We start from the raw sequence: 14,590 nt of genomic DNA on the forward strand, positions 1-14,590 counted from the left end.
ATAGATATAGATATAGATATATATATAGACATAGATAGATAGATAGATATAGATATAGATATAGATAGATAGATATAGATAGATATACATACATATATAAAAAATATATGTATATATTTACCCAGAGACAACATTGGCCTGGAGGTTGGTGAATAGCTTCACTTGGCTGAAACAAAAAAGTGTATAAAGCAGAGTGATGTGAGTTATAAAGCAGGATGGATAGATTAGAACCAGATAGTTGGGGATCCAGAATGTCAGAATAAAGAATTTATACTTGATTCAGTAGGCGATGGGGAGCTACTGGAGGTTTTTTAACTAGAGGGATGAGATTATCAGATTGTACATTAAGAAGGATGAATTGAATGGGGGAGAAAGTAGCAGCAGGAAGTCCATTTACAGAGCTATTATAATGGTCTAGGCAAGAAGAGATATAGGCCTGAGCTATGCTAGTTGAAGCAGGAGTAGGAAAGGGAGGAGGATGAATTGCTAGGGGGAAGAGAATTAATAGGACTTGGGAACTGATTGAATGGATGGGGCTGGGTATGGAAGAGAAAAAAAGGCCAATAGGAGTGAAGGTTACCATGTGCATGGCTGGGAATCTGGTAATGTCATCAACAGAAAGAGAAGTTATGGTGGGAATTCTGTAGGGAGAGAGAGATATTTAGTTCCATTTTATTCTGCTAATCTTGAGATGTTGATGAGATATTCAAGATGAAATACACAGCAGATGTATAGCCTGTACTTTACACAGTGCTTGGTATATGGTAAGTAGTTAATATTATGAAGAACCAGCACCTATTATGCTTGATAACTTGGGCATGTAATATTGGAACCCTGGGAAGGGGTTAGGGATAATGAAAGACCTTTAGAAGTCATCTTCTTCCAGATGGAGATGAGCATGGGTTCTCAGAAGACACATTCATATTCTATCAGGAAATAGAGAGCTGAAAAAATACTTGAGGAGAGACCTAGTGAAACCATTTTTTAGGGGGAGGGAAGAGGTGCCTAGTTAAGTTCTGAGAGGTTAGGAATGGTACTCCAAAAACTATCAAGGACCATCTATTTAGTTAAGAGACCTGGAGCCATTTATTGAACCAAAGAAGTCACTCCAGGAAATCAAAGCTTGGGGCATCTCTGAAATCTAATGGGCTGATGATGATCATATGCTATACATCTTTTCAGTGCTGGTAATTAGAGCCTGGTAAAGGATTAATTAAGAAGAAAAGAACCCAGGAGATCATCCAAACTTAAATGAAGCACCAACAAGATGTGAGTACTTTTCCAGGGCAGGCAGGTTATTTAAGAAAGTTAATGAGCTAGAAGTGTGCAATTTTGAGAGGCACATACAATCAAGAAAAGAATTGATTTAGCCATTAGAGGGCAATTAATCATGTTGCTGTTTTCTATTGTAAACAAAATGAGCAACTTTGCTTATTACTTGAGAATTTTATTCTAGTTTAAGTTTTATGAGTTGAAAAATCAGATCACGTTCTTCTCTTTCTTTTTCCCCCATCCTCTCTTTCCTTTGTGCTCTTCTTCTCTCCATCTTTCCCCCTTCTTCTTCCTCTCTTTCACCTTTTCTCTCTCCTTCAGCCTGCTATCCTCTCTCCCTGTCATATTTCCCTTCCCTTTTTCTCCCTTCTTCCTCATCCTCCTACCCCATTTCTCAAAATCTTTCTTCTCTTTTGCTCTCCCCTTTTTCCTCTCCCACCTTTTCATTCCTTTCTCCTATTTTCTTATTTTCTCTTCTTCTATTCCTATCCTCCTCATCTTTTCACTTCCTTTCTTCTACTACTTTTCTTCTAATATTCTGTTCTTGTCCTTAACCCTCTCATCCTCTCCGTCTATTGCTTTCTCCATCTCTCGCCACCCTTCTCTCTTATGCATTACTAACCTTCTTCTTTATTTACTTCTTCTCTCCCTCCCACTTTCTCTCTCATTCTCTGTCTTGCTTCCTTCTCTGTCTCTCTCCATATAATATAAAAATAAATGTTCTTCCTTTGTGAAATGGTCCATCCAGGGACAGAATCTTATTCAGTTATTGTTAACCACCTCAATGGAGAAACATGGTAGAATCATTAATAAGAATGAAATAAAAATAATTCATGCTCTAGCATCCCATTTCAGTTTTACATTTTATTTCTCCTTTGTTATTTCTCCCTGGTATTGAAGGAAAATGCTATAGAGATGGTAAATCTCCCATAGAATTAAGCCTCATAAAGTTTATATAATCATAAAAACATACATTTTGAAGGTTATTATCATTTTTTCATGCTTTAAGGATTGCTGAAATAGTAGAAATGCCATCATGATTCTAGTTAGCCATATTTGTTCCTTGACTTGCTACAATGGGTCTCAGCAAATGAAAATCATGACCAGGATTTGAACCCAAGTTTTGGGCCAGGCTTCTCCAGTGTGCTGGGCTCCAAATCTGCATAAAAATGTCATAATAAACTTTACCTCCCCTCGTAGATTGGAAGCTTCAGGAAGCAAAAGATCTTTCTCTGAAACTCATACCTTTTCTACCTTTGATCATAGTAGCTGGCATACAACACATACTTAAGAAGTATTTGTTCAATAGAATTTCTTTTACTGATTCTCATGTTTCCTAGATAAACTTGATTCCCAAATTTCCTATGCCTCGTGTTTACTTTGTACAGTGATGAAGTTGTCCACTGGGTTTTGAAAATCCCTCCCAGTTTCCCCCATATTCTGCAACCTTGTCTGTACCCACCTACAACTTCATCTGTGATCCATGAACATTGACCTCTTTGTTTATATTAATACCAAACACCTCATCTTCTGGCTATTTGCATTTTTATTTGTGGGCTTCCATACCTGGAACTCTCTCCCTCCTGACTTCACTGATTGCTAAAGTCTTCCAAAAAAGATGTCCTTCCCTCTTCTACTTCATGTTGAAAGTGCTTGCAAACTGACTTCCTCCATTTTCTCCTGTGTATATATGATTTGTACAGATGTAGCCATGTTATCTTCCCTTTATACCAGTGATGGGCAAACTACAGTCCGCGGGCCAGATGCAGCCCCCCTGAAATGTTCTATCTGGCTTCTGGCGACATTAAGCCTAATCTTATGAATAAAATGAGTAGGATACAATACAAGGAAACTTTGAAAGAGTTGCCTTAGAAACAGACTGACAGATGAGCATTTCCTTTCCTTTGGCCCCTTCTTTAAAAAAGTTTGCCCATCACTCCTTTAGACCATGTGCTCCTCTTGAGCAGGGGAGATCTTTTGCCTTTCTTTGTATGGCTTGTGTTTAGGACAATGCCTAAAGAATAGTAGATGCTCAATGAATCAATACTTGTTCATTTTTCTGCCTTAATACTTATTTAAATTTTTCTCTTTGATTTGCAAATATTTTTCATTTTCTTTTCAAACTGATACTCCAACTTGTGAATTGTATTGAAGTGAAAATACCTGGTAGAGAGGTTGAATGGAATAAAAATTGAGTCTAAGTTCTTTGAGGGCAGAGATTAGCTCACATTTTCATTTCTGTCTTCAGCCCTGAACTTAACACAGTGCCAGTCACAGAATAGGCACTTCATAAATGCTAATTGGACAGGATAAGCCAAATAAGGAGAGTGATTCTTTTTTTTCCCATCTTGATTATTTGGTGAGATTTTTTTTATAGTCATGATGTGTATATATTGATCTCTGATATAGAATATGTTAGAATCTCAGCTATCCCTGGGATTCTATATGCAAATATTCCCTTGCAAAGTATGAGAAAACATATTTTGTTATGTTGAAGGTCCAGTGATCTCAACTGAAAATACATAAAGGGGAAAGGAAGGGAACAGGCCTTTATTAAGTTCCTACTCTGTGCCAAGGACTGGGCCCTTAGGCACTTTGCAATGTTTTTTTATCTCCTTATTGTAGGAAATTACCATTGTGACTAAGACTGAGATGTGATTCCTTGGTGAGAGCTAATGGGATGGAGCCCTTCTCCTTCTGGAAGTGGATTTTCCAGGACTTGGGGACTTAGTGTGGAAACTTAGATGTGACATGATAGAATAAGGAGATGAATTTGGAGCCAGAAGAGATGGAATCTTTACACTGTCACTGAAAACCTCTGGGAACTTTGGCAAACCAATTCCCCTCAAAGGGCCTTAGTTTCCTGCCCTAGCGAAATAAAGAGCTTCTGCTATGAATAAAGAAAAACAACCAAAAAAATTATACTCTTACTATGTGATAAGCATTTGGGGTTACTAGTAGAAAAGAACTACAATCCCTGCTCTCAAGAGCCTCACATTCTGATTAGGGAAGATACACATACATATACAGACATGCCTATACTAATAGATGTTTGTGCTTTCATTGATGGAGATGTAGAAAAATGTTCATCTAACTATGTATGTGGATATACATAGACATTTGTAGATATCATTCATTAACGTCTTACTCATTTAGAATCACATTAGTTAGTTTTTCCTTCTATTCACCTAATATAAGCAGCAATTATTGTAGAGAGCAGTCAGTATGCCTTTTCTATTTAGTAGCCCTCAAATACAAATGTATCAAAAGAGAACTATTTTCCCCCTAATTGCAAATATCTATTCAATCAGTATGCTTGTATATGTATATCTGAATATAATGAATATAGTCATAATTATTACACTGAATTAATGATGTCAAAAGGCACATTTTATCCTCTTATTGTGCATGATAATGTTTTATGCCAAAGATAAAGACTTGATCTAGAACACAGTAGTTAATATTGATTAAAGAAAACATGGACAAATAATGGCCCATTTGGGAACATAACTTGAATGCAGAATGTCTTTTCAAATTATGTTTAAAGGGCCAGATGAATGAAAATAAACTGGAACATCCAAGGGGAGAACTGCAGAGACTAGGATACTGCTTTGTTTTTCCTCCAAAGTATTCCAGCTGGGAAGGTGATGGCTTTTAATCCCGATTCAGGAAGCTCGGGAATTGGTTTAATAGTTTGGTGCACACAAGCGGAACTCCTGAATGTTCTCTTTTTAAGTTACCTTGGGAGAATCCAAAGAGAGAGCCACCCTGGGGGAATTTTTTTCCCTGCTATTTAAAATTCACTTCTAATTATTTGTCACTCACCTGACTGGAGACCAATAAAGTGTAACAAGAAAGGCATGAAAGGAGTCATTTGAAGAGGGTTGGGACTCTTGCACAGCCAACTGGGATGGTCACAAATCATTGCATAAACATTATGTTGATCATCAAATAGTTCCTAATTAGCAATGGCAGTTTCTAAAAACATGACTTTGATTGCATCTCATTTCCTTAAGCATCTTGGAACAAGGACCATTGTTTGGAAGTTCAGAAGAAAAAAAATGTCTTCAGCTATGGGCTAAATGATGCTGCTCTAAACATGTAAGCATATTTCTTGGCAAAATCTGTTAATGCTGGACATGTATGTGATATACCACCAATCCTTTGATTATTCAACAGCTCATTGATTTCATTAGTGTTGACACTCCCTCCTTACTTGAATGTGGATCACAACCTTCCCATGCCTCTTTTGCCTGCCATAAATCACAGGATCATAAATTTAGAGCAGAATTAGACCTTAGAGGTCACTGATTTTAAAGTTTTCATTTTACAAATGAATACATTTGCAGGGGTAGTGTTGGCTCCAAGACAGAAGGAAAGGGTTTTAAAAAAAAGTATATCACATCAGTTTAAATGTTTGTTTGTTTTTTTTCCTTCTTCTAATCACATTTTTAAAATTCTGTTCTTCAACTGCTTGAACACATGGGCTGATGGGGATATTATTGGGGATGCAGACACTAAACAATAACTCTAGTCCAACTATCAATAATATGGAATAAGGTCTTGATCAATGATACATGTAAAATCCCGTGGAATTGTGCATCGTTGGCTAAGTGGGGTTAGGAGGGTTTGGGGGAGAAGGAAAGAACATGAAATATGTAACTAGGAGAAAATACTCAAAATAAAAACAAAAAATAAATAAATAATAAATAAATAAAAATTCTGTTCTGGGTTCAACTGTATATTGAATAAAAAATCAACAAAGTCCAGAAGGTCTCAGATTTCATAAAAGGTACTTAGTTTTAAGTGTATTTCATTAGGTGTATTTCAAGTGCACAGTTGCTTGGGATGGGAGCTTAGAGTCAACTACTTCTCCTGCCCCATCAATACCTACCTACTTTGGTATCAAAACAAGATATACCCAATCGATATTCGGTTTAATCAAATACCTATTTTCATCCTTCCTGTCCTTGAACAAGTGGTTTCAGTTCCCCAGGCCTCCATTCTCCATTCCACCATGTAAAATCCCAGGGATTCTCTAACCGATTGCTAACAACCTGTCCAGCTTGAATATTCAACATTTTCCATTTACGATATGCAGACAAAAAGGGAAGTATTATAACAATTTTATTTACTGATAGGTTTGCACTTATGCAGCATCTTGCTTCTGGAGGGAGAAAAAAAAACATAATAAAGCTAAGATAAATGTAAATGCATTCTTAATGTAAATGCTTCTTAGACATATTTATTAGAAAGTTCCAGGTGCTCCCCTGATATAAATCTAAGCTGTACTCATTTGGAAGTACATTTCAGAGTGCTTTATACTGTACTGTATAAAACTTACCAACTAATTCAGATGATAGCAAGAATTTCTGTGCAGACTGCCAAGACTTGAGGGTTTTATTTAAACAGAAAACCATCTCCTCACCTGCCCAAAGAGAACTCGATGTTATATCTGGCCAGCCTTGTCAGTCTGAAGCCTGTACGAAAGGGGAAATTGACTTCATTGATCTTTCCAGAGCTCCTCATTCCTTTATTTTTCTATGGCTTTTGATGTATTCAGTGTTTTTTTTTTTCCCTATAAAACATTAATACTTAGAATCGAATTGTACATTCTATCATTGTTGAGTCCTCATGGGGGTTATTTCTATTATATTCCCAGACAATCTTTGACACATTCATGACTCCAATTTTCATACTGTCAAAATGGTAATGAAATATCATAAATATATTAAAGTATTTTCATTGTTGTTCAGTCATTTTTCAGTTATATCCAACACTTTGTGATTCATTTTTCTGATGTTGTTATTTTTATTGCTGTTATTGTTCTTGTTTTGGCAATGCAACTGGAGCTGTGTGCCACTTCCTTTTCTACCTCATTTTATAAATGAGGAAACTGAGATAGAGTTAAGTGACTTTCCCAGGTTCACACGCCTAGTAAGAATCTAAGGCCAGATTTGAATGCAGGAAAAGGAGTCTTCTTGACCCCAGACCTGGCACTCTATCCACTGCAGTACCAAGCTGCCCTTAACAAAGCATATCAAACATATTATTTTTCACTCCCTGTGCCTAGTAGATTAATAATAATGACAATAAATAAGGTAGATAGTGATTTCCATATGCAAGGCACTAAGCTAAATGCTTTACAATTATTGGCTCATATAATCCTCTAAACCACCTTGGGAAAAGGTGCTATTATTGTCCCTATTTTATAAATGAGGAAACTGAGACAAATAGAGGGTAAATGACTTGCCCAAGGCCAAACAAAGTTATTAAAATTCAATACAAGGGGGCAGCTGGGTAGTTCAGTGGATTGAGAGTCAGGCCTCGAGACGGGAGGTCCTAGGTTCAAATCTGGCCTCAGACACTTCCCAGCTGTGTGACCCTGGGCAAATCATTTGACTCCCATTGCCCACCCTTACACTCTTCCACCAAGGAGCCATTACACAAAAGTCAAGGGTTTAAAAAAAATTCAATACAAGCTTGAATGCAAGTCTTCCTAACTATAGGCCCTATGCTCTATCTATTGCTAGACCTAGCTCCCCGTCAAATAGAAGGCACTGAATCAAACTGAATTTGGTGAAGATCACATGTAATTTTGATAACTTTTATAAATATATATCGCATATATTTATAATATATAGATATGATATATGATATGAAATAATATAATATAATATAACATAACATAACATAGCATAACATAACATAATATAATATATTTGTAATAATTTACAAAGTAAGATTGGAAATCTTTATTATCTTAATAATAAAAAAACTGTTCCTTAGGACATAAGAATACTTATTATATTCACCCTATTCAAAACCTCTCATCAAGCCTCTGACACTGTCATGAGATAAATTCTCATTTCATGAGAGGACAAATATGTGATACACTCAAAGGACTTTAAATCACAATAATGACAATTATTATGCTTTCAGGGAGCAGCCAGGTGGCTCAATGGCTTGAGAGCCATGCCTAGAGATTGGAGGTCCTGGGTTCAAATACAGTCTCAGACTCTTCCTAACTATGTGACCCTGGGCAAATCACTTAACTCTTATTGCCTAGTCCTTATCCCTCTTCTGCCTTGGAACCAAAAAACAGTGTTGATTCTAAGATGGAAGGTAAAAATAAGATAAAATAGTGTGTTTTCAGCTTCACAAAGTGTATCTAGGTCAAGTAGGAAAGTAACAAAAATAGTCTCCAAAGTTCATTTTTAAATCACTTGAAGGCCACCATTGTCCATTTATGGACATTTATTACATACTTACTATAGACTAGGAACTGTTCTAGTTATCACACGCTTATGGACACGGGGAAAGCTGATTCCAATTGGGAGCTTCTCATTTTGACCAAATGAGATATGCTTATCCATTAATAGAGGGAACTGAGAGATGTGATAAATGTTGATATTTCTTTAACATTTGAAGTCTTCAAGACTTTTGGTACTCCCTACCTTTATCACTTTGGGCTTGAATCCTGATCACACCATCCTAGTTATAGCACTAAAAATAATGTGGCTTTACATGGATATTTCTCTTTCTAACAATGTTATTCTCTCTCTCTCTCTCTCTCTTTTTATATATATATATATATATATATACTTAAATACATATATATGTATTTAAGTTCCTCTTTGAATTAGATTTTCTGACAACCTCATTACAACAAAATTTTCCAGCAAACTAAGCAATTTATTTTTGAACTATAGTAATTCGAATTTCATCTATAATTTCTTCTGTACTTATGCCAAAATTGTTTTATTAGATTTCCTTTTTTTAAATTAATGAAGAAACATAATTAAGAGATTAGTTTGTCAAGGACAAATAGTCTTGCCACCAATATGGTATAACTACAGAGTACATTTTTGTTAAAGTATACTCTCTATTGTAACAGATTAGAGGCCTCAAAAATCATGTTTCTTCAAGTACTGATGGCTTCTTTTTTGTTCACTTTTAGATGCCCTACCCCTGACAGTGATATGTACATACTAGATGATAAATTCATCTTCACTTGAAATTAATTGAGTCTGATAATGGAATTACATTGATCTAAAATGTGCTTAGAAGTACATCTTTTATAAACATTTCTTTAAGAAGAATCAGCTAGGTGGGTCTAAGGACACAAAACAGATCTTGGAGTTAGGATATCCTAAGTTCAAATCTGGCCTCAGACACTTTCTTGCTGTGTGACCCTGAACAAGTCACTTAATACGATTTGCCTAGCTCTTACAGCTCTTCTGCCTTAGAACAAATAGTTACTATAAATTTTTAAGATTAAGGTAAAGGTTTTAAGAAAAAAAAAATGAGGAACATTGACCTATGAAGACCTGCTTTCAAACCTTGTTTCTGATATAATTTTCTTTGAGACTATGGGTAAACTACTTAATCACTCAGAGTCCAAGATTATCTCACTAAAACTAGAATTTAGAAATTAAACAAATAGGAAAATATTGTGAATAGGGCACTGGACTTGAAATTAGGAGCTAGGTGAAAATCTCACTTCCATTATTTATCAGTGGTGTGATCCTGGAAGTTACTTAACTTTTCTATTCCTCAATTCCCCCATTTGTCAGATAAAATCAGATTTGATGATCTCTAAGATCCATCTCAGCTCTAAAATTTTTCCCAAGAGTTAACTGCATATACATACACATATGTAGAGATGGCAGCATGGAATCCCTGAAAAATACAGGGTCAGCGTCACCCAGAAATACAGGGGACCCCCCTGGAGAACTTTGGGTGAAGGGGCAGTTGAGAGGGGGTTAAGGCAGTTGCTTTGTGGGGGTTGAGGTGAGCAGACACACTGCTTACTGCTCCTGACTGGGGAGGGAGGGTTTCATCTGAGTGGCCATTGTGGCAAAGCCATCTTGGTTTTTACTCAGGATTTAGCCTGCTTAAGAGGATTAGTCCTTACCAACATCAATACAACAATTATTTAGTGATTAGATATATTCACTATCAATGAGAGAGACAGTTTAGTAAAGGCCCTTCACCCCCTCCTGTGGGGGGAAGGGCAGCTTCAACCTTAAAGATCAGGGTCACCTTTTCCTTATTTAAACCCTAATTACCCCCTCTAGCTTTTCCTTTTCCTTCTTAATATAAACTTCACCTACAATATCTGTGCCTGGGAATTATTTGGGGATACTCACTGCTCAAGTCCGGTCATCTAGCTTGAATCCTGTCAGCTGCCAGGTTTAAGAAGATCAGATCCATCTCAGTCCTCACCATTTAGATAACTAGTTTCTACTTATTCCTCTATCAGACCTGTGGGGAATATAAGTCAAAGAAAGGGAACAACATTAAAGTTCAGCTTCAACAGAAACTTACCAGAAGTACCTCAGTCAGTTCTCCATTTTTCCAACTGAAACCTCAGCTGCTTGGGGGGAGGGTTTTAAGAGTCAGGAGTGTCTTACCCCCTCCCTTCTCATTGAAGCCTGTCAATCTGCGTCTGTGTCTTGGAGGTTACTGGCCCCGGCATCATTATCTGCTTCCCCAAAATATCTGTTATTATCAAAATAACTTTTCTATTCCTCAATTCCCCCATTTGTCAGATAAAATCAGATTTGATGATCTCTAACATCCATCTCAGCTCTAAAATTTTTCCCACGAGTTAACTGCATATGCACACACACACACACACACACACACACACACATACACACAGAAGGAATTTTCATACAGATGACTCCCCACAGTGATGTAATTATAATAATAATAATTACAGTAACAATGATAGTTTCTATTTATATGTTAAAAGTTTGGAAAATATTTTAACTATAATACCACTTTTGATCTTGACATCCAAATAAGAATAAAATTTTATTAAGTCAATGATGTTGATAAGGCATTCTGAATTCTAATTATCTTAACTGAGAAGAAGAAAGAAGAAGAAGAGGAGGAGGAGGAGGAGGAAGAGATGAAAATAATGATAGTAACAGTAGTACTATTAATACTGGTATAGATTATTTTGTATTTAGAGTTTTAGGATTTGCAAAGTGCTTTAAGCAACTTCTTTTGCATCTCTCCAATTCAAATTCTATGAGACATTGCTAATTTTCTTCTTCCCCTTGTCCCCTCATGGGATAGAAATTGGTTCAATATGAACAGTCATCGTGCATTATTTATTCTACTGATTATCCATACTATAAAAGCCATAAATTCTATTTCAATAATTCTCATTTCCCTCATCAACCATTGCAGAATATATCGTAGTGGTTCCATGCTGTGTCTGCACCTGCAGGATACTTTGCCTCACCAAATTTGCCTCAATATTGATTTATTTTCCTTTGTCTTGCAATATTTGTTTATAAATGTCAGGAATTATTTAGCTGATCTGGAGGCCATATTTCCTTCTGTTATTGATTCTTACTCTTGAGATCTTTGGTAATTTCAGTCTTATCTCCTTGTCTTTTATATTCCTTATCGCTCCAGGGGGAATGAGTTGGGTTAAGGGAATGATTATTACGCTGCATTTAATTTTGCATCAGTTCATATAGGTCTTTCTAAGCTCTTTCTGAAACCATCTTGTTCATCATTTCTTACATGATAATAGTATTCCGCCACTATTATATAACAGAGTGTGGTCATCTACTCCCCAAATAATGGACATCCCTTTAATTTCCAATTCTTTGTCAGCACAAAAAGAATAGCCAAAAATATTTTTGTACAAGTAAGCCCTTTACCTTTTGTTTTATCTCCTTAGGATAGAAATCATGTAGTGGTATTATGCAATCATTGTTTTATAACACTTTGGGCAGAATTCCAAATTGTTGGATCAGTTGACAACTCCACCAGCAATGCATTTATGTTCCTATTTTGCCACAATCCCTCCAACATTTATCACTTTCCTTTATTGTCATATTGGCCAATGTGAGAGGTATGAGGAAATACCTCAGAGTTGTTTTAATTTGCATTTCTCTAATCAAGAGGGTCTTAGAACATTTATTTCATGTTATTGATAGCTTTGATTTCTTCATCTGCATCTGAAAACTGCTTATTCCTCTCTTTTGACTATTTGTCAATTGGGAAATGATTTGTATTCTTATAAATTTGACTTACTTATCTATAAGTAATATATTTATTTATATATTTAATTATTATACATTCCACCCCCCACACTGTTTGTTTCCCTTTTAATCTTGGTTACATTCATTTGGTTTGTACAAAACCTTTTAAATTTAGGGGGCAGCTGGGTAGCTCAGTGGATGGAGAGTCAGGCCTAGAAATGGGAGGTCCTAGGTTCAAATCTGGCCTCAGACACTTCCCAGCTGTGTGACCCTGGGCAAGTCACTTGACCCCCATTGCCTACCCTTACCACTCTTCCCCTATAAGTCAATACACAGAAGTTAAGGGTTTAAAATTAAAAAAAAAAACTTTTAAATTTAATGTAGTCAAAATGATTCATTTTATATCTTGTAATGTTCTCTATCACTTGTCTGGTCATAAGTTCTTCCTTTCTCCATAGATCTGACAGGTAAACTATTCTATGTTTCCCTAATTTACTTATATTATCATCCTTTAGGTTGGTATAGGGAAAGAGATGTTGGATTATACCTAACTTTTGTCATACTGTTTTTTTGTTTTTTGTTTTTTTTTGCTTTCCCAGCAGCTTTTGTCAAAGGGTGAATTCTTATCTCAAAATCTCCGATCTTTGGGTTTATGAAACACTAGATTGCTAATGTCATTCATCCCTAACATATTCCTTTTGTGTTAGTTAAAATCACCTGGGGTTCTATTTGGAAGGATTGAACCTCAATATAGTGTTTGACAAACTTCTGTGGACCTGTGGGGGTCCTTAAAACTACATTTCCCATGGTCCAATGGGTTTCCTGTTTTGGATGATGTATTCAAGGTGAGGGACTGTTTTAAATAGGGGGGAAGTGACTTTGAACTGCCTTTTTTAGCTACCTGCCTCTTGAGCTACCAGCGTTTTTTAGCTACCTGAGTTCACGGAGAAAGGAAAGGTAAACGGCTGAGTTGAGATTGGAATAGGTTGCTTACAGGCAAGTAGTCAGTTTATCTCTATCAGCATGGCTTTTATTAAAATACTCTTCTTCCTTTTGATCTCGGCCCTCATCATTTTTAATAATATCACTTTGGTTCACCATTCTATTTCTTAACCAGCACAGGATTGTTTTGATGATTAGTACTTTATAGTACAGTTTGAGATCTGGTACCGATAGGTACCATCCTTCACATTTTTTCATTGATTCCCTTCTTACTCTTCATTTTTTGTTCTTCAAGGTGAATTTTTTGTTTTATGAAATAGTTTTTTGATGGCTTGATTGGTACAAGTGCCCTTATATTCTTCCCTGATCAGACCACAGGTTGAATTTTGTGTTTGCTACTGTGTAACATATAGAAGATGAGAGAGAGAGAGAGAGACAGAGAGAGAGAGACAGAGAGACCGAGAGAGAACTTTAAATTCTAAAGATGAAATTAAACATCATGCCTGAACCCATGACTTCTCATGTCTAAAGCCAGCTCTTCATCCAAAATATACTCTGTTGTTATTTAGCTATGTTTAATTCTTTGGGACCCTAGTTGGGGTTTTCTTGGCAGACACTAGATCAGTTTGCCATTTTCTTTTCCAGCTCATTTTACAGATAAGAAACTAAGATAATGTTAATAATTTGCTCAGGAACACACTGCTTGTGAGTATATAAGGCCAGATTTGAACTCATGAAGATGAATCTTCCTGATTCCAAGATGAGTACTCTATCTACTGTGCGACCTAGCTGCCCTCAGAAACTCACTCAGTCTCACTGTATTTTCTCTAAATTATATAGCTTTTCAAAATGCATTGCATTTTGAACTCAAGCTTAGGTCCTCCTTTCCCATTCTTTACTTCCCTCCTCTCTCCTTCTGCCTTCTTCTATCTCCTTTCCGTATCTCACCACTCTTCCTCTTTCTTCTTCTCTCTTCTCCTCATCTCTTCTTCTCTTTCCCTTCCCCTCTCTTCTTCTCTTGACCATACATCAATATTGTCTGCTTGCCTCTTTTCTCTCAGCTCCACCATTTCCTTCTCATATAGAACAATAAATGGCTTCTCTTATTTATTGATGGACAATATCAAGCTCATATTCTAATTAGGAAAGATATTTCTGTCTATAGAATAAAATCATATTGTGTGTGCTATTATTATGAATGTGGTTAATAAATAGAAATTATTGCTGCAATGGCACTAGTATTAATTGTATAATTATAATGATTCTTCCATGGGGAGATTTGAAATATTATTTCTTTTATACTAGTTATATTTCATATACTTTAAGCAGCCCCCTTCTTAGCAGTAATCCCCAGGGAACTTGAAATA

Source organism: Gracilinanus agilis, chromosome 2 (assembly GCF_016433145.1).
Source record: "Gracilinanus agilis isolate LMUSP501 chromosome 2, AgileGrace, whole genome shotgun sequence".
Lineage (NCBI taxonomy): Eukaryota > Metazoa > Chordata > Mammalia > Didelphimorphia > Didelphidae > Gracilinanus > Gracilinanus agilis.